This window comes from Carcharhinus amblyrhynchos, chromosome 1, assembly GCF_965287045.1.
Source record: "Carcharhinus amblyrhynchos chromosome 1, sCarAmb.v2.hapA, whole genome shotgun sequence".
In the NCBI taxonomy this organism is placed as follows: Eukaryota; Metazoa; Chordata; class Chondrichthyes; order Carcharhiniformes; family Carcharhinidae; genus Carcharhinus; species Carcharhinus amblyrhynchos.
In genome coordinates, this window is record NC_137324.1 from 169,284,155 (window position 1) to 169,304,401 (window position 20,247).

Here is a 20,247-nt window from a genome sequence, read left to right on the forward strand (position 1 = left end):
GAGAAACTTCTTCACACAAAGGGTTGTGAATCTGTGGACTTCCCTGCCCACTGAAGCAGTTGAGGCCACCTCATTAAATGTTTTTAAAGCAAGCATAACAAATTTTTGAACAGTAAAAGAATTAAGGATTATGGTGAGGGGGCATGTAAGTGAAGCTGAGTCCACTAAAAGATCAGCCATGATCTTATTGAATGGCAGCGCAGGCTTGAGGGGCCAGATGGCCTACTCCTGCTCCTAGTTCTTATGTTCTTATAATCTTGGAGGATTAAGCACTTTAGCTACTTTACAGATCACAACAGGGACCCATTTTTTTTGAAGTACATCTTTATTCCAAATGCCCCAACATTTTTTTGTTATTCAGTCCTTGAAAATGGGCGTTGCTGGCTGGCCAGAATTCATCCCTAGTTGCCCTTGAACTTTCTAGGCCATCTCGGAAGGCAGTTCAGAGTCAACCATATTGCTGTGGTCTGTAGTCACATGCAGGTCAGGCTAGGTAAGGACGGCAGATTTCCTTCCTTGTCGGACATTAGTGAACCAGATGGGTTTTTTCTGACATTGGATAATGGTTTCATGGTAGATTCTTAATTCCATTTTTCTTTATTGAATTCAAATTTCACCATCTGCCTTGGTGGGATTCGAACACAGGTCCCCAGAACATTAGCTGAGTTTCTGGATTAATAGTCTAATGATAATACTACTAGGCCATCGCCTATCCTGGCATGACCTGGCTCACTATTCTATTTATTCGTTCATGGGACATGGGCTTCACGGCAAGACCAGTATTTGTTGCCCATCCCAAACTGGCCTTGAACTGAGGCCATTTCAACCACATTGCTGTGGGTCTGAAGCCACGTGTGGGCCAGGATTTCCTTCCCTACAGAGGAACCTCTTGGGTTTTTACAACAAATGGATGAGAGCTGCCAATGGTTACTTTCACTGAGACTAGCTTTGTATTCAAGGAGTCTCAAATGAGTGCAAGTTCCACTAGCTGCCATGGCGGGATTTGAACCCATGTCCTCCACAGCAATTAGGCCGCACCTCTTGATAATGAGTCCAGTGAGAATACCATCATCTCTCCTTTTCCGCCAGCATAATCATTCTCGCCGGCGATGGGAATACTTGAATTTCTTCCTCCACACCCTTCCCCCTTCCTCCCGACCCCCAGCCAATCTTTATTTGCCATGATCTTGGTTTCCAAGCACTAAGCAACAGCTGCAAACTAACAATAAGAGCAGCTATCAGATTGCAAGAAACTATCAATTCCTGTTTGAGACTTCAATTCCCAAGTGGAGCAGCTCGTATGCTGGTTTTCTGAGCAAATATCATGCATTTGAAATGTCCCTCCGGATACCTGTGCACACCCATGGATTCATCCTGATTAATGTGACTTGTGAGCCGCACATCTCAGTTCAATTTGATTCACCACTGTTCTGTTGGTTTGTAGCCATGGGAAGAGCTGAAGATCCTTTTAAGAGTCAATGCCAAGATCACACTGTTAATTCATCAGGCGTTCCTCATTAGTATAGTGGTTGGTATCCTGCCTGTCACGCAGGTGTCTGGGGTTCAATTCCCCAACAGGGGGGCATTAATTTTTTCGACACAAAGATAGGTGGAATTGTGGATAGTGTAGAAGGTTGTCAAAAGATACAGCAGGATATAAATCAGTTGCAGATATGGGTGGAGAAATGGCAAATGGAGTTGAATCTGGGCAAGTGTGAGGTGCTGTACTTTCAGAGATCAAATGTTAAAAGTAAGTATACAGTTAATGGCAGGACTCTGAACAGCATTGATGTATAGAGGGATCTTGATGTTCGAGTCCATAACTCCCTGAAAGTGACCACACAAGTAGGTAGAGTGGTAAAGAAGCATATGGCATGCTTGCCTTTATTGGTCGTGGTATTGAGTACAAGAGTCAGAATGTCACATTGCAGCTTTATAAAATTTTGGTTAGGCCACACAGTACTGCATTCAACTCCAGTCACCACACTACAGGAAGGATGTGGAGGCTTTGGAGAGGGTGCAGAAGAGGTTTACCAGGATGCTGCCTGGAATACAGGGTATGGGATATAAGGAGATGCTGGACAAACTAGGATTGTTTTCTCTGGAATGGCAGAGTTTGAGGGGAGAGCTGATAGAAGTCTATAAAATTATAACAAGCATAGGTAGGGATGACAGGCAGAATCTTTTTCCCAGAGTTGAAATGTCTCTAAGCGTGCACTTAGATGAGAGGGGGAAAGTTCAAAGGAGATGTGAGGGGCAAATCTTTCACATACAGAGTGGTAAGTGTCTGGAATGCAATGCCAAGTGTGGTGATGTTGGCAGATACGACAGGGGCATTTAAGGGGCTTTAAGAAAAGAACATGGTTTTGCAAGGAATAGAGGGATATGGACCAAAGGCAGGAAGAAGGGATTAGTTTAATTTGGCATCATGTTCAGCACAACATCATGGGCCAAAGGATCTGTCCCAGGCTGTCCTGTTTTATATTCTATCTTGCTCTAAGAAGAAAAGAATATTCCTCAATGGGAATTAAAAAGCCTCCATTGAGGAATAAAGCTTAGATCTTTTTTCACTGCTTGCTCTTCCAAATCTTATGCATGTACAATATTGAAAAGTTGAGTGAATGCCATAAATTATAAACAATTAGGTCTGCCCTGCGATCATTATGATTTATGCCCAATCTTGTTCATAGCGTGACTTCTTCTCTAATCACTTCATTTTCCACAATACCCAAACAATTTCTTCCAGACAAGAGAAACTGCATGACACTTCATCTACTCACTTACTGGTTCTAAAATAGTGAACATTCCTTAGCATAAAATAAAATACAGGAATCTGATTTTGCTGTTGTCATACAATGTTGCAGAGAAAAACTGAGCTTTCCCAAAAAACATTTCTCTGCTCTTCCCATCCCAAATACTGTCTTAGGACAAAGGGGACTTGACCCTGGGATTTATATGAAAGCTGTATGACAATCAGTGTCAATGAAATTCCTAAACCTGGTTTTGAAGAAGACACTTGAAATTAGGAAGCTTTGGTTATTGCATGTTACAGGTCTGACTTCTCCATCCCAGACACACCTTCTGCATGTACACACCTGAGTACAATGAACTAATGAATACCCAACACCTGTCCATCTTATCCCCATGAACTACAAAAGATCATGAATGTAGCCCATTCCATCATGCAAACCAGCCTCCCATCCATTGACTCTGTCTACACTTCCCACTGCCTAGGCAAAACAGCCAGCATAATTAAGGACCCCATGCACCCCAGACATTCTCTCTTCCACCTTCTTCCTTCGGGAAAAAGATACAAAAGTCTGCGGTCACGTACCAATCAACTCTAGAACAGCTTCTTCCCTACTATTGTCAGACTTCTGAATGGACTTACCTTGCATTAAGTTGATCTTCCTGTACACCCTAGCTGTGACTGCAACACTACATTCTGCACCGTCTCATTTCCTTCTCTATGAACGGTATGTTTTGTCTGTATCGTGTGCAAGAAACAATACTTTTCACTGTACATTAATACAGGTGACAATAATAAATCAAATCAAAAAGTATTTAACATTCATCAGTCGAACCAATTAGAATTAGTTACTAACAATCAGCTGCTCGAAGATTGAATTGATTTATTAATGTCACACATACAGGGATACAAATAAGTTTCATTTCTGCTGGCATTCACTCCCCACAATGAATTTATTGGTCTCTGACTAATGACGTTTTTATACACCTCAACCAAACTGAACCATCAGGGGGAATTTTCCCACCCCATCAGTCACGGGAATCACAGCAGTGGGTGTTGGGAGGGACAGACCATGCAAAGGTCTGTTTGACCTCAGGTGGGGTTTTCCTGTGAGAGCATCTGGAAAATCCCACCCGAGTCTCTCCGCATCTTATAAACTTCTTAGTAAAACTCTACACGTTACTTTTGTTTGCCATTTCAGCATCTTTGAAACCTTGAGATTAAAAATAAATGCCAAAACTTGAAAACTATCTGTAAAAAGGACGACAAAGTTAATCGTTATCATTAAAGCATAACTTGTTTACTGATGTCCTTCAGGGAAGGAAGCCTGCTGTCCTTTCCCAGCCTGGCTATAGTGTCACACCTATGTGATTGGCTATTAACTGCCCTCTGCAGTGGTTAAAAAGCCACTCAGTCAGGAATGCTATCAATAAACAATAAATGGCAGCCTTACCTATGATATCCACATCCCAAGAATGATTTCCTTAATAGATTTGGTGTGTGCTATAACCACCGAGCTATTAGAGGAGATAAATATTAGTCAATCAAAGGTTGTTGGCTAACTAACAGAACTAAAGGTACTGAAAAATGATGATGCCTTGACCATAATACGTAATGACCAATCAAAATTAGAAGCATCAATTAGCCAAACTCAACATACCTGATATGTTAACTTTTCAAATGAAAATAGATATTTTTAAAAACTTTTACAAAGGAAAAAAGTTATTTGGAAAGGGGAAAAAAAAGACAAAATAATCAAATAAAGTTGATACCACTAAACGTATTGCTGGAAAAGGTACATTATTGAAAAAGCAGAAACAAAAAAGCAGTATATCAAACAGGAAAGGCTTCATTGTAGAGTTAAATGACACAAGGAAAGTACCAAAGGAAAATCAAGAATCAAGCAATATGATAGCAACATAAACCTGGCCAAGTTTACAAGATAATATTTTGAATGAGCATGTTTAGGAGTTCATCTGGGCAATGGTCTGATGCTTGTTAAGTTGCAGAGCTTGTTAACTGCCTGCTAAAAGTGCAGATCTGATAAATTTGAATTAAGTGGATGCACTCATCTTTCAATTCACGCTGTAGCCAAGTAAAGTCAGTTACTTTAAGCGCTTGGGGATCATGTGAATTCAATGATCAGACACTGATTCTACACACAAACAGATTTCAGACCCTGTGGATTAGACAGCAGAGGAAACATTAGGTGGGGTGTAAGTAAGAAGTCCAGCATAGACCAGTCACAATCTGGCCAGATGTTTACTGTCGGATTGGAATCCAACTGGACTTCATGACACATGAGAAACCTCAAAACCCATGGACACAAGTATTGTAAATAAACAGGACAAACCTCAGCATGGAAACACACAAAGGCAGGCTATACTGTAAGGGCAACTAGAAATGGGTAATAAATGGTGGCCAGCCAGCAATGCCAGTCCCACGAATAAGTGCAAAAAAAGGTTCATTTCAAACATGCCAACATTGAAGCAGAACTGATAGTGTGAAAGGGCACTGAGCTGTTATCATAATAATGGCACAAGATAGCTGCCATCAGATAGTCAGTGAAAGCTGAGGAGGTCACTGTAAGAAACAGCCTCAGGCAACAGCCGACAGTATTCACAAGAGTCGAGGAAAGAGAGAAATCTTTACGTGCATATCAACTTTGGAGCCAACGATACCTCCTTTCAATGGAGTCTATTGTTTTCAGTAACGGAAATAACATCAGTGCTGATTGAGTTCGTCTAGACCAAGGCATGTAACGGACTAAGATTAAGAGGTGCTGAGCTCCGACCAGCCAGCAGGATGCCCCAGGAAGTATGTTTACGATATTCCAATATTATCGAAGGGGCAGGATTGACGGGTCTGATCAAGAAGGAGGGTCAGGAATGGTCAACCTGACTCGTGGACCTACAATTCATGCCAGAAGAACCAAACGCATGGGTGATTGTATCGAACAAATTCAAAGGGTATTGGGGCAGAGGTTTCAAACTAACTTAAGGGCAACAACCAAATCTGGGGGGAGGATTTGGGTTTGAATTGAGGGAGGTTTGAGCAGAAACAGGGGGCTTTGTATGTAAGTTTGTAAGAAGAGGCATTCTAATAATTAAAAAGTGGTGATTCTGTGTGTTTAAATGGAAACCGAGGCTAACTCATGAAGGGATTTAAATTGGACTAACCAATGAAGACCTGTGCAGTGTAAATTACACTGGTTTAAAGCTATTTGTATTCGGGCATTTGGAGCTTTGTTTAAGAATAAGGCATGGTGGCACAGTGGTTAGCACTGCTGCCTCACGGTCCCAGGGACCTGAGTTCAATTCCGGCCTTGGGTCATTGTGTGAGTGGAGTTTGCACATTCTCCCTGTGTCTGCATGGGTTTCCACCAGGTACTCTGGTTTCTTCCCACATCCAAAGAGGTGCAGGTTAGATTAATTGGCCATGCTAAATTAATTCTAGTGTCAGGGGATTGGCAGGGTAAATATGTGAGGTTACAGGAATAAAGCCTGGGTGGGATAGTGGTTGGTGCAGAATCGATGGGCTGAATGGCCTCCTTCGGCACTGTAGGGATTCTATGATTCTAAAATCTATGTCTGAATTGGAGCAGGAGTAGGCCATTCGGCCCTTGAACCTATATTGCCATTTGAATCTGCAGTGCCATTTGAATCTAGCCTCTGTCAACCCTTTGACTTCTGTAGGTTTCAGGAAGTTAACCCAGCCTTTAATGACCTTCCTCCACTGCTCTCTAAGGAAGAGAATTCCATGGATTAAATGACCCTCGGAAGAAAGTAAATCCTCATCCCTGTCTTAAATGAGAGATTCCTTGGGTGTAATTTTTGGCTGGATTTTCCGATTCTACTGAAGTCATTTGAATGGTTCACCACATTTTCCATCACCGTTCATAATGAGGCCATAAAATTCCACCCCTCTGCTTCAAACCATCTCCATCTACTCTCTCATAAAGGGAAATAACTTTTCAGCAAGCACCTCTCAGGATCTTTTTGTGGACCAATAAAAACAACTGTTAAACCCTCGTGTAGCTAACGGCGCTCACAGTTTGCGGAAGATGTCATGCTTAACCCGGATACGCCTCTGCTGTTGATGCTGATGGGGGAGGGATGGCGGGAGGGGGTTCCAGCCAGATGTGGCCTGAGTGCTCACCGTGGTCAGAATTTTACCACCCTGCCCACCACGGGAATCAGAGCAGGTGAATGGGGGAGAATGGAAAGATCTGTTGATCTTGGGTGGGACTTTACGATTTCGGGACAAGCAAGGCTGTAAACTCCTGCCCATCAGCATCCCACCTTGATGCAAAGAGCAGGCATCATTTTGTCCCAGCTGTCCTTTGCTGGCTACTCGGGGCGGTAAGTTGAGATGATCCAGGGGTGACTTTAAAATTGTTCACCCAAGCAGTTATTTGAAAATTGTCTTGCCTCCAATGTGAAGGCATAATTAGCTAATAAGATTTCCATCGATGATCAAAATTGTAAATCAATTGATTGAAATCCTATCTGACAATGTTGAGGTTTGAGGATGAACTAAAACATATTTATGAGCCACCACTAACTTCTCATTGTGGTTGTTCCAATGCAGGCACAGTATAAGCCTTGCTTTTTCAGGTGCTGGGATAGTTACTGAAGATATATCTTTAAACTATATCACTATAATATCAATCATCTCTGCCAGAGAATTTGAACCAATTAATCATGGCATTAATCTCACTTTCTTTAATATCACAATACTATTTTATAGCTCCCTTTTGGTCCAAAATAATTACGCATTTACTATCACTCTCAGCACTTCTGTGTATAATTGGGCAGGAAGAATTCATACGTTAACTACATGGTGTCCTTGGTCACTGAGATCCACTGCGGCAGTGCACAAAGATATAGATTTAAAATACAATCAATTCCCTTTTCCCTAAGGGCTCAATGAGCTGACACAGTAAGCAACTGAACCACTGAGGTCGTAAAGGCTCAAGTTCAATTCCTCATCCGTGTGATTAGCTTATTGTAATGACAATGATAAGAAGTGTCACAATTGACTTTGGTATCTCTGAGCCAGGGAGCAGGAGCACAATTAGTCAACAGCCTTGCTCACAATAATTAACAGTCTCTTTGTTGAAATTGTGTGTGTGCGTGTGTGTGTGCATGCACGTGCCTGGATATAAGGCAGACATGAAGATAGACTAAACTTCCTACTGTCAAATAGCCAAGCTACCCCATTAGCCTTTGCAAAGTTGGACAACCAGAACCTTGTGCTCCAAGACGGAATCAATCCTTTTAAAAGTAAAGAGGGCAGGAGGGGAAATGAAGAAGAAAACTGTCCCCTCACTTCCCAATGGGTAAAAAAAACAATAAAAGCTGGGAAATAGAAATAGTGGTCCAAATTATTTTTGTTTTCCCTCTGGTTTGCTGTAGGGAGCAATTTGCCTTTTTTTTACTGGTTGGGCGGCAAAGTGGCAGTGCCCACCTGCTATAGGGTCAATCTAATTTCCATCTTGAGTGACCATTTGCTCCTTCAGTGTACTATCCCTATGATGACAATTGTCCCTATTTGAAAGCAGTTGCCCCTTCCTGTGCGCTCATGAGGTTGAGTGCCTGGATACATCCAGGGTTTATATCCAGCTGAGTGATTAAATCCCTCCAACATAGGCCTCCGGCAAACAATGCCAGCCGAAGAATCTCTGGTCAGCCACTGGCAGAAGGAAATGGCAGACCAAACATAATCACAAACCAATACATAGAAAGCCATGTTGGCCAATGCCCTCCTGGCTCATGGTACCCAAAGCAAGAGAGGGGGATAATCTAATACAGCTGAAAATGCCTTTAGTACCTGATAAAGCACTTTGAATAGGAGTGCTCCATTCTCCATGGCGCTTGGTTTAGCTCAGTTGGTGGGATAGCTGGTTTGTGATGCAGAGTGATGCCAACAGCGTAGGATCGATTCCTATACCAGCTGAGATTACTCATGCCTTGTTGCCTGAGGTGTGGTGATCCTCAGATTAAACTACCACCAGTCTGCTCTCTGGAGAGAACAGCCTATGGTCATCTGGGAAGATGAGGACTTTACCTCAATCGTCCAACTTAAGTAAATCTGATTTAAAATGACTTTAAAAAATAAACATGACTGAACAGTGTAATTGAAACGCTGGTGTGCTTGTACAGTTTCTTCGTCAATTACATATCTTTGATGGGTAAAATTACAAAGTCGGTGCTTATTCATGCGGACCAAGAAAATGATGGCAATCAAATCAAACGATGGTGTTCCTGAACCAGGCTTAACTAGGTTAACAGTGGTGGACTGGGGGAGAGGGGGGAGAGGGTAGGATGTGGTTGGTTGTTGACTAGCCTAATCCCGGTGGGTGGAAAGGGGGCTGATTTTTGACCAGTCTATTGGGGGGGGCGGGGGGAGGAGGGGGGATTAGTTGTTGACTAGCCTCATCCGGCAAACTGAAACATAAACCAGCACACAGGTTCGCAGAGAAGGTGAACATAGCATGATTTTTGGGCGTAAATTGACTTACGTTTCAAGTTGCCCAATCTATCCGGGTTCTTCTGAAATTACTGGTGAAAAGGCGCTGGAGACATTACCCCCTCAAACCGTACTTAAAGTTCATGAAGGAGACTATGGAATGGTAAGACAATAAAACGCACGTTAATATTTTCAAACAAGAGTACCTCAAAGACAAAATACTTGCACAGGAACTCCATTAATGGGCCAAGAGGTAAAACCTTGAGTACTCACCCAAACGGTTCTTGAGAAGATCTGGTAGGACGAGTATTCTCAATCATCCTTGTACCTGTTTCACCTCGTTAAACATAAATTGCAATATTTCTTGCAAAAACTTGTTAATTCCAATAAACGAAACACCCCAATACATTTTTAACAAGGTGATCTCTATTCTTCTTTCGCAGTGACTCGCACTGAAATCCTTCTGACCGGTTCAGACACGAAACAGCACACGCTTATTTTTTTAAATATGTGGGTGTGGTTCAAGCCCGAGATTGCTCTGTTGAAATACTTACACTCAGTGCAATAATCTCACACAAAAAAAATCAGAATCCCAAAGGGAGAAACAGGGATGGCAACAGCCCCTACGAAGTTATTTTCGCCTTATTTGAGTTTTGCATTTAACATCGCTGTTCTAAATGCCAAGTAAATGCTAACAAGATAAAGTAATTAATTAATCGTACAAAGTGTTCAGCCTGTTGTGTGAATAGTGGATACTGACAAAAAAAAAGAATTATTTAATGAAAAATTGGTGGAATTGCAACTGAGGTTCAATGTAGCTACATTTGGCCCAGCACTGTACCTAATATTTGCCATCGTTTCCGAACATGTCTGCAACTCTGGAACCTGTGAGACTTCACACGTACCTTAGCAGTGTTACTTTTCTTTAAGTGGGTCCCTTAAATTCTTGGACTCTAATGCTGTCATTCCAATTGATCAGTTTTTTAAACAACCCAATACTTAATTAGAAAGCTAGCAAAGTTGTTAAGGAGAGTTGGACTTATCTGGATAGATTGGTTTTCGGAGAGCCAGTGGAGGGCACGTTGGAACAGATAGCGGTCTCCCACTGAGGAAGGATTCTGTGATGAAGGTGTCACTTGTTGCAGGTTTTGGCTACACTCAATAATACGCCGCATAACCTTAAAAAAAAAGTTATTACTGGCCTGCAAAGAAACGACACAGGAGCAAATGCAGAGCCTGATCTTATATCCCACTGCGCCTTTTGGGGCCAGTGCCAAGACTTATGCTGAGACCGGACGCACTGCCAGTGTCAGTCTGACTTCTTTACTTCCTTACCAAGAGCTTGTTTCACATTAGTTTTCCATTGGGCACAGGATACGACAAGCCCTCCCCCCACCCCGTCTCTTACACCTTCTGTAGTTTTCTTTCCCCCAAAAAAAACAAAATTTCATGCCCGTTTGTTTTTCTTCTGACTGACGGTTCCATCCATTGACTGCGATCAAAGGGGATTTTAACCCATGCATGCTCTTGATTTCGCACCCATGCAGCTCTCTGTCACTCTGCTGATTTAAGTCATTGGATCCCTAGCTACACAAAGGGACTGTATTTTCACCAGTCATATAGGGACGGCATTTATACTCCTGGAATTGAAGTCACGGTGAGTATCCATATTAACATAATTATCTGCAGTACTAATGTAACATTTCCATCATGCAATTAAAGAGGCAATTTGAATGCACTAGCAGCATATCTTCCAATAACACTGAGGGACCGAAAGTCTGAAATTACTCGTACCTCCCATCAGCAGTAAGAATTTTAACAGCAAAACAAAACTTCTGTTGCAGCGAATACCTTCTCACTCTAATGTTTAAAATCTACAGCATCAGAACATGAAAGTTGGTGTGATCATGTTTAAAAGCATTAAATCAATGTCAAACATATATCTATCAAGAATGCAGTCAGGTCGCACATTTCACAAATACAAATGGTTCACTGTTTGTGCATCAGCCTGGCTCAGTGTGGACGTATCTCCAAACGCAACCGTGACATTATTAGCAACAGATACAGGAGCAGCGTGGCCAGGATAAAGGGGCCGGTGAACCTTTTGACACTCGAACAGTGCAACAGAAATATTTCACACGGCTGTAATTCCAACACACCTCTCTTGAGTTCTGCACGCCTCCGTGGAAAGACTGATTTTCAATTTCAAGTTACTGCGGATCAGCGATGGTTGTTAATCGCTGGTCCTGTCGAGAGTGACCCCACGGCCTTAGTGATCAGAGTTAACGTTATCTTTACATGCCTTACCGTCTTTGAATAGTAAGTCATTTGCAACCAGTCTACAGTGTGACATAGCTGAATTGCGGACGAACGTAAACATAAACTCAGAAGACTGATTTTAAAATAATGTACTGGGCCATCAAAGGTTGAACGAGACTTAATCATTGGCAGGATATGTTAGATCAAACTGCGCTGTAAAAACCCGTTTTTGTTTCAATATTATTACACTCTGCATTTAAAAACATGTCTCCTTTATGTGGGCACGGACCCTAACGGGGACCTTGGCAGGATTTATTTGCCTGTTCCTGCACTTAAGTAAAATATAAAGTTAAATATTCAATTTCCACGCCAGCAAATGTGTTTGCAGCGTATAATGAGCACTAATTTGGGTTGGGAGAGAGAAGGATTTCCCCTCATCCTCTGTCTTTTTTTAAGTACTCTACAATCTCGGGGGTGAACCTGGAGCAGCTCAGGAACTCAGAACGACTTGTCAGTGTAATGGAAAATGCACACTTCTAAGCATCTACCCTCCGTCCCAATACCCCGCCCTTCGCTTCCAAAATATCTGAAAGTTAACATTAACAAGTATGCTGCCTGGCCCAAGTCAAGCTGCATGCAACAAGTATAGACTCTTCAGGCCAGCCACAACACACCAGGATCTGCAATTTACCAGGCGATTCTTTCCAATAGCTGCTTAATTTCCACTTTCTTTGTCTTCCAGGACACAACTTTTTCTGGTTGCCTAGTCTTGTACAACGTCCAACCTTCCAAAGCATTGAGTCCTCAACCTTAGCTTTGGAGATCAGTCTGCAACTGAACACAAGGGGCTGGAACGGTTAAAACAGGGAGAGTTGGTCTGGTAAATGCCAACCTGAGCAAGCAAATTGACTGTTTTTTTTTTGTTGTTGTGCAGCTTTGGTTCGTTCCCTTATCTCACAAGGAAAAGCAACAGCCTAAAGACTGCCATCTATTAAGAGTGCAACCCTGTCCTTGTCACTTATCACTTGTCCAGCCTCATTCAGGACATTGAAACTGCTTGTTTCTGAATGTGCCGGAGTGGAAAAAGCATCAAGCCGTGGAGGGAGCATCGGGGAAACACTGCGGAACAGCCCGAGTGCACCGCACAGCAGAGATTGGATTGCACATTTAAAATATTGATGCCTCACTATACATACAGACTGCAAAAAAAAACCTTCAAGTGTACAATCCGACACACTGAGGCAGGAGGCCACATGGGCATTTACACACTTGTTTTTCACAAGCGCTCCTCAAATAATCTCATCATTGCGCTGTAAATATACAGAATGCAAGGCCTGAAGGTAATGCCCAGCACATGACTCCGCAAGATGATATGAAGTCATGTATTGACTCACAGAGTAACTCAAACTATTGAGGTCTGGTGCATTCACAGAGTGCCAGGTTGAGTTGATAGGGTGGCAGGGGGGAGGAGGGGCCATGAGGAGAAAAGGTTCCTGCTCTTTTATTCGCCCGCTTCCACCATACCAATGATAGGCCAAACAACAGCGAAAAAATACAACAACCCAACCAGCAAATGGCTCTTAACCAGTAATGCACACCCTAAGCAGCTGAGAATGAACGGTCCATCTGACTAACAGGACTGCTAAGGAAAAGTGCTGAGCTCTCCATGTGTCACGCCTTACCAAGATGGGATCAACCAAAGTCTTCAAATATTTGCAGGGAGTTGGTGGAGGGGGACGGGGGTAGTGGTGTTGGGGAAACCAGCCTAGTTTAATCACCAGATCTGTTCTATCTAAAGCAGCACCGCAGACCCATCCATAGGCGCTGTTTGATTCCACACACACACATACAAAACGCTTTTAATTTTTTTTAAGACAAGGATGGCCCCGCGTTGTGCGGTGAGGTTTTAAACAAGCGCTACTGGGTTCACAACAGCACTATAGCCTTTCAGCACCACGGCAGAGTGGAAAGTTCCCTGTAGCGCTCTCTCATTAGATCTGTTGCATTGCATTTTACTCTGTTTATGTTTTTCACACGACAGCGTTGTTTCAAATCAATGATCACATGGCGTGTTTTAGTCGGATTAAAGTGAGAGGACAGACACACAAACACACTCTCTCACACACACACACACACACACAGATCTCGCCTTCGGACGCCAGACCAGTTCTCTTTCAGTACAATCGCTGCAATCAGAAACTGCCCCGGCTGTGAGATATATCTGCAGAGCACTCCTCGCCTGCCCGTCAACACTTCCACACAAACACAACACAGGGAGGCTCTGGGATAACGTGTTTAACCGTACAGCACCTGCAAACACACGCTGTTGCATGTTGGGGAGTTATTATAGGGGAATTGTCTGCAAACCATCACCACATCTCTCCCTCTCTCTCTTTCTCCACTACCGAACAAGAGGTTGTGCAGAAGGGTAACCCACTCCCCAGCATCTGTGAGGTTGAACGGCTGGAAGTGTGAGACCGTTCATGGATTAGAGCAAAAGTAAATAAATAGGGGAATCTCCACAAACACACACACACACTCACATAAATGTTTAAATGTACCTACTTGCAAGTCAAGTTTGCTGAGAGACTAAGTGGATCAGCACACGGGCATTGACTGCAATATTTCAGTCTGGGATATCCTCTGTTAGTCCCCTCAGTGTCCAGGCTGGCGGTTTACGGGTTAAATCCACCTATCTGGGAATGGGTGGCGTGAATCTGACGGGCAGTTTAAGGGATTAAGTCACGCCTTGGTGAAGTTCCCCCCCCCCCATCTTTTCTCAGTTTTTTTCTTAAATATGGTTAAACATCAACAAAATACAAAAATCACATTTTTTTTCTGTTACAGTGCAAATGCAAATGACAACACTCGGCGGTTACAAGGTTAAACATTAACAATAAAGAACACTTTTTTTGCGGCATACATTGCAAATTAAAACATTCAGCGTTTACAGTTCATAGATACAACCACCCTAAAGCCCAGCCAATGTACCGCATGCAAACAAAAAAAAATCAAGATTAATTAAAATACGCACAATGCACAAATGATCCAACTTTGGTGGAGCAGATTTCTCGAAAGCACCGAGAGAGGGGAAGCTATCTTTGGGGCAAAAGTGCGATCACATAGTTGTTTCCCTGATTTTTCTCTCTCTCTCTCTCTTCTTGCACTAATCATTAACACCAACTCGCGAACAACAAGGTGGGGGTGGGGGGGGGAGCCCAGCCACAAGACACAGGCTGGTCACAAACTATCCAACCTCCGCCAAGAATGCAAACACCTGCTTGTTTGCAATGAAAATAACTCCTTTTGAAAACACACACACGTACAACATTTCATTGAAATAAACCACGATGCAAACAAAACAAGGCACATCTCTCTGAAATCATCTCAGCTGGGAGGGGAGAGACCAGATGCAACTTCACCTGCAGAGATGAGTTGGTGTTGCGTGTGTATTAAACCGGTCATATATTTTTTTAAATAGCAGATTGGTTTGAATGGAAGGACTCACCACAGCCTTCACACAGGCTCTTACTGACATCCTTTCTGATGCTCCTGGTGCTTTCCAGAGGCGGGTGGGATGTTCTGAAGATGTCGCTGGAGTTGGTGGACTCCATGAAGAAGATATACCTGCTGTCAGTCTTCAATCGGCTCCTGCAGTCCCTCGTTTCCGCCACGTTGACCCAGAACAGCCGGTCCCTCCGCAGACCACCTGCCTTCAGAGGCCAGACCTGGTGAACCTTCACCCGGGCAGTGTGCACCTCTTCCCCGCTCCCGTCCCCAGCCGCTCCTGCTGCACCCCTTCCTGCACCTTCCCCCTCCTCCTCCTCCTCCTCCTCTCCGCCCGCTGCCCGCTGCTGCCCGGGTACCTCTTGGACTTTGCCCTCGATCACCACCCCGGAGAGAGAGACCAGTTCCTGCAGCCAGCCGGGGCGGAGGGGGGGCGAGCAGGCGGCTGGGCTGGGGGTGGGTGCCGCTGAGAGCCCGGCCAGGAGCCAGCAGAGTAAGGTGAGGCAGCGAGAGAGCGAGACTCGCAACTTCATACTGTGTGTGTGTGTGTGTGTGTGTGTGAGAGAGAGAGACAGTCCTCAGCGCTGGGGCCCAGATCCCCAGAGCAGCACAGGGAGTGTGTGAGTGTGGACTGGGGGGGAAAGAGGCTTGGGGAAGTGTCGGAGCTGCTTTGGGGCTGTTTGTGGTGATGTTAATGTGGGAGGCGGAGTTGTCTCAGGACAGGAGAGCCCCGGGCCTCCGCTCCTCTCGCTTTGTCTTTTTGCTTTGTTTCAAATTCTCACTCTTTGCACTTGGTGCATCAGTTTTCCTTCTCCTCCCCTCTCTGTGTCATTCTCTCTCTCTTTCTCTCATTATCTGTCTGTATCTCTCATTGTCTGTCTATCTCACTCTCTCTTTATCTGTCTGTCTCACTCTCATTGTCTGTCTATCTCTCTCTATTGTCTGTCACCCTCTCTCATTGTCTGTCTGTCTCACTCCCTCTTTATCTGTTTGTCTCACTCTCATTGTCTGTCTATCTCGTTCTCTCTCTTTGTCTGTCTCACTCTCATTGTCCGTCTATCTCTCTCTCTATTGTCTGTCACTCGCTCATTGTCTGTCTGTCTGTCTCTGTCTCTCTTTCATTGTCTCTCACTCTCACTATCTGTTTCTCACTCATTGTCTCTTTCTCTCTCTGTCTCTCTCATGATCTATCTCCATCTGTCTCATTGTCTGTCTGCCTCTCTCATTGTCTGTCTGTCTCTCTGTCTCATTCTCTGTCTATCTCTCCCTCTTTCTATTTCTCATTGCCTGTCTGCCTGTCTATCTCTCTCTCATTGTCTGCCTCTCTGTCTCCTATTGCCTGTCTCTCTCTCTTCCCCTCTGCCCGCTTGGTTCCTCTATCACACTACTCTCTCTCTCCTTCTCCCATTCCCCACCACCCCCTCCCCCCCGCCAATTGTCTGTCTTTCAAATCCTCTTTCATTGCCTCCCCTACCTCTCTTGGTCTTTCTTATCCTCTGTCAAATTTCCCTCTCTCCATTCCCTCCTTCTCTCTCTCTCTCTCTCCCTTGCTTTCTCTCTCTTTCTCTTCCCCATCACTGTCACTTTTTCTCTCTCATTGCTTTTCCCTCAAGTACTCTCTCTCCTTCTCTCTCCCTTTCTTATCCTCTTCTCTCATCTTCTTCACTCCCTTTCTCTCATCCTCTCTCTCTTTCTCATCATCTCTTTGCCAGCTCCATTCTTTCCTTCTGTCTCATCCTTTCTCTCTCATTCTCATCCTTTCTTTCAGCCCCTTAGCTTTCCCCTTTATCCTTTGTCTTCCTCATCCCTCATCTGTGCCTGTTTCTCTTTTCTCTCAATCTCTTGGCCTCGTCCTTTCTCTGCACCCCATCCATTCTTCCTATCATCCTTCCTCTTTCATTCTCTTCTCTCATTTCTAACTCATCTTCTCTCACTCTTGCTCTTGTCCTCTCTCTCTCTGTCATTCTCTCATCATCTTTCTCTTTGCTATTTTTCTTCTCTCTGTCTCATCCTCGTTCAATCTCTCTCATCCTCTCTCCCACATTCCTATCTCTCAACATTTTTCCTCTCTGCCTCAACTTTATCCTTTCCCTCTCTTTTATTCTCTCACCCTCTCTTATTTCATCCACTCAATCATTATATCTTTCACTCTGTCTCATGTACACTGTCCCATTCTCTCAATGTCTCATTTGCTCACTTCTACGTCCACTTTCATTCCCTTCATTTTTTCCTCAATCTTTTATCCACAACACCCTTTTGTCTCTTCCTATCTATCAGTCTTTTTCACATTCCCTTTCTCTTCCTTGCTGTTGTTTCTCTCTTTCTTCCGCATGCTCTAACTTTGCCTTTGTTTATTTTCAATCACCTGATTTTCCAGGTCCTTTTTAATTGCTGCTCTGATTTATGTCTTCTTTACATTCTTTTACATTCATCCTCTCCTTAGCTACCTTCTCCCATTGCCTCACTCCCCTCTCCCATATTCATCCCCTCACTTCTTCATTTGCACCCTCTATATTGTCACCCTTGTTTCTTTCTCCACCAGTCCTGTATTTAGTCCTCTAAAGTTCATTTATTAGTCACAAGTAAGGCTTTCATTAACGCTGTAATGAAGTTACTGCGAAATTTCTGGAGTCGCCACAGTCCGGCACCTGTTCGGGTCAATGCACCTAACCAGTACGTCTTTCGGAATGTGGGAAGAAACCGGAGCACCCGGAGGAGACCCATGCAGACAGAGGAGAACGTGCAAACTCCACACAGACGGTGACTCAAGCCGGGAATTGAATCCAGGTCCCTGGTGCTGTGAAGCAGCAGTGCTAACCACTGTGCTACTGTGCCATGCCAAGGTTCTCTTCTTGTAATTACCTTTGCTCAAAAACAGTAGCTCTGGTGATTCTGACAACAGCACCAGGATGGCTGCATTTGAGTTGCTGGTTGGGTTGATTGTTGCCAGATGCAGCAGGCTGAAATTATAATTTTATTTTAAAAATTCATTCAAGGGATCTAGGCTGCACTGGCTAGGTCAGCACTTATTGCCTATCCTTAATCACCCTTGATATTGCAATGGTGTCCATGTGGTGTAGGTAAATTGTTACCAAGGGAGTTCCAGGATTTTGACCCAGTAACAGTGAAGGAATGGTGATATGTTACCAACAAAGTATAAAAAATGTGGCATGGTGGCACAACAGTTAGCACTGCTGCCTCACAGAGCCAGGGACCTGGGTTCAATTCCCAGCTTGGGTCACTGTCTGTACAGAGTCTGCAAGTTCTCCCCGTCTCTGCGTGGGTTTCCTCCGGGTGCCCTGGCTTCCTCCCACAGTCTGAAAGACGTGCTGGTCAGGTGCGTTGGCCATGCTAAATTCTCCCTCAGTGTAGCCGAACAGATGCCGGAGTGTGGCAAGTAGGGGATTTTCACAGTAACTTCATTGTGGTGTTAATGCAAGCCTATTTGTGACACTAAGAAATAAAAGTATGAGATTCTCTACCTTTCCGGTATTTAAAATATAAATTGGAATAAGTCGCACACTTCCAGTGGTGGAATGCTTTCAGATAATTAAGTGCAAGAAGGTTATCTTTCCTGGAAATTGCAACTTGACATGGTAGGAAGGTTAGCACGTAACCCTGAGAATAATAGGGGAAATGTGGCTCCTGACAAGGCATCCTAGTTGGGAAATAGAAACCAGACTCAAGTCTGGTTAAAGTCCACTTAAAGGCTGTGAGTTTGGCCGATGACCCATGAATGATAACATTATGGAAAGAATCCAGAGACAAGACGAGTCTGTCACAGACTGACAAATATAAACATTAACTACGGGAGAATCACAGTCTGCTGGATGTAAGGCAATTGATTATCCGATGGAGCCAATTGTTTTTTACTGGACAAAGAGCAGTGGAAGAAATGGGTCATTGTGTGTGCTGCCAGGAACTGGAGCCTCGAGCTAAAAAAAAAGTGCATTTATATAGTGCCTTTTATTAATTCTGGACAGCCAATTAAGTAATTGTTGAAAGAGACAACTGCTGTAATGCAGGAAATGCAAAAGCCAATTTGTGCATAGCAATATTCTACAAACATCAATATTATGTTCACCGGATAATACTGGCACGGGTGGAGGGATAACTATTGGTCAGAAAACTGGTGGGAACTCTCCCACTCTTTTTTCAAACTAATGTCATGAATTTTGTTTTTGCTTCCACCCGAGAGGTCAAATTCTGTTTAACTTGAGCGCTTGGCACACCATAACATTCAAGGCTATGGGCCAAGTGTTGGCAAATGGGATTAGGTGGGAGGTCAGGTGTTTCCCATGTGTCAGCGCAGCCTGAAAGGGCCGAAGGGCCTCTTCTGCGCTGAATGATTCTAACGAAAGATGGCACCCCCACAAGTGCAGCAGTCCCTGCAACATGTGCTCAAGTCTCGAGAATGGGGCTCAAATCCACTCTTGTGACTCAGAGATGGGAGTGCGACTAAGCTAAGGCTAACACTCCCTGGAATACCAGTGCTAGGTTTTTCTTACTTTGGGAGCATTCTTCCGCACAAAGCATTTCTGAGAAAGAAGCTTATTTTGACAATACAATTATGGAAAATAAATCTGTTCAAAATTGTTTCCTGAATTAGTTATGGAATAACTATGAGAAGGGAAGAAAAATAATATTACTCGTTAACATTGTGATGGTGAAATTGGTCTCTGCAGTAGCTCAAATTGGGCTCATAATGAATCAACAATCCATTTTACACCACATCCGACTTTCTATTCTATTGACTTGGCACCACTGATGAAAACAAATTACACCCGTTCCATTTCTCAATGTGTATATTCAAGATGACACCACAACTGAAATGTTCCTCGCAGCTGAAGCTGAAACCAGATCCAGGCTAAAACTGTTTCTCCAATTTCCCAACAGTATAACCTCAGTGACATCTATGTGTGAGCATCTCCTCTGGCACTATTCCAGTCACCACACCATATCGATCACTTAGTCTGGTGTTATGAGAAACTTAGCAATGCAGGCTTGTGTGCAATGGGAACTGAGAAACTTCCTTACAGGAACCAGAACAAACTGCAAAGAGATAATGGTTTCATTCAATTCTTGGGTCATGGGCGTCACTGGCTGGCCAGCATTTATTGCCCTTCCCTGGTGTTGCCCTTGGAGAGTAGTTGACAGTCAACTACTTTGCTGTAGCTCCGGAGTCACATGTAGGCCAGACCAGGTAAGGATGGCAGATTTCCTTCCCTGGTTGCCCCTGGAAGGCAGTTGAGAGTCAACCA

General features: G+C 43.8%; 1 protein-coding gene across 1 annotated transcript in view; it reads left to right on the forward strand.

Annotated features, from left to right (window-relative positions):
* Nucleotides 1-15,007: 15,007 nt before the first annotated feature.
* LOC145350785 (uncharacterized) overlaps nucleotides 15,008-20,247 on the forward strand; it is a 146,521-nt gene continuing 141,281 nt past the window's right edge. The window contains exon 1 of the mRNA XM_080200079.1: nucleotides 15,008-15,484. The gene's annotated coding sequence lies outside the window, so the exon portion shown is untranslated. The remainder of the gene's footprint in view (nucleotides 15,485-20,247) is intronic.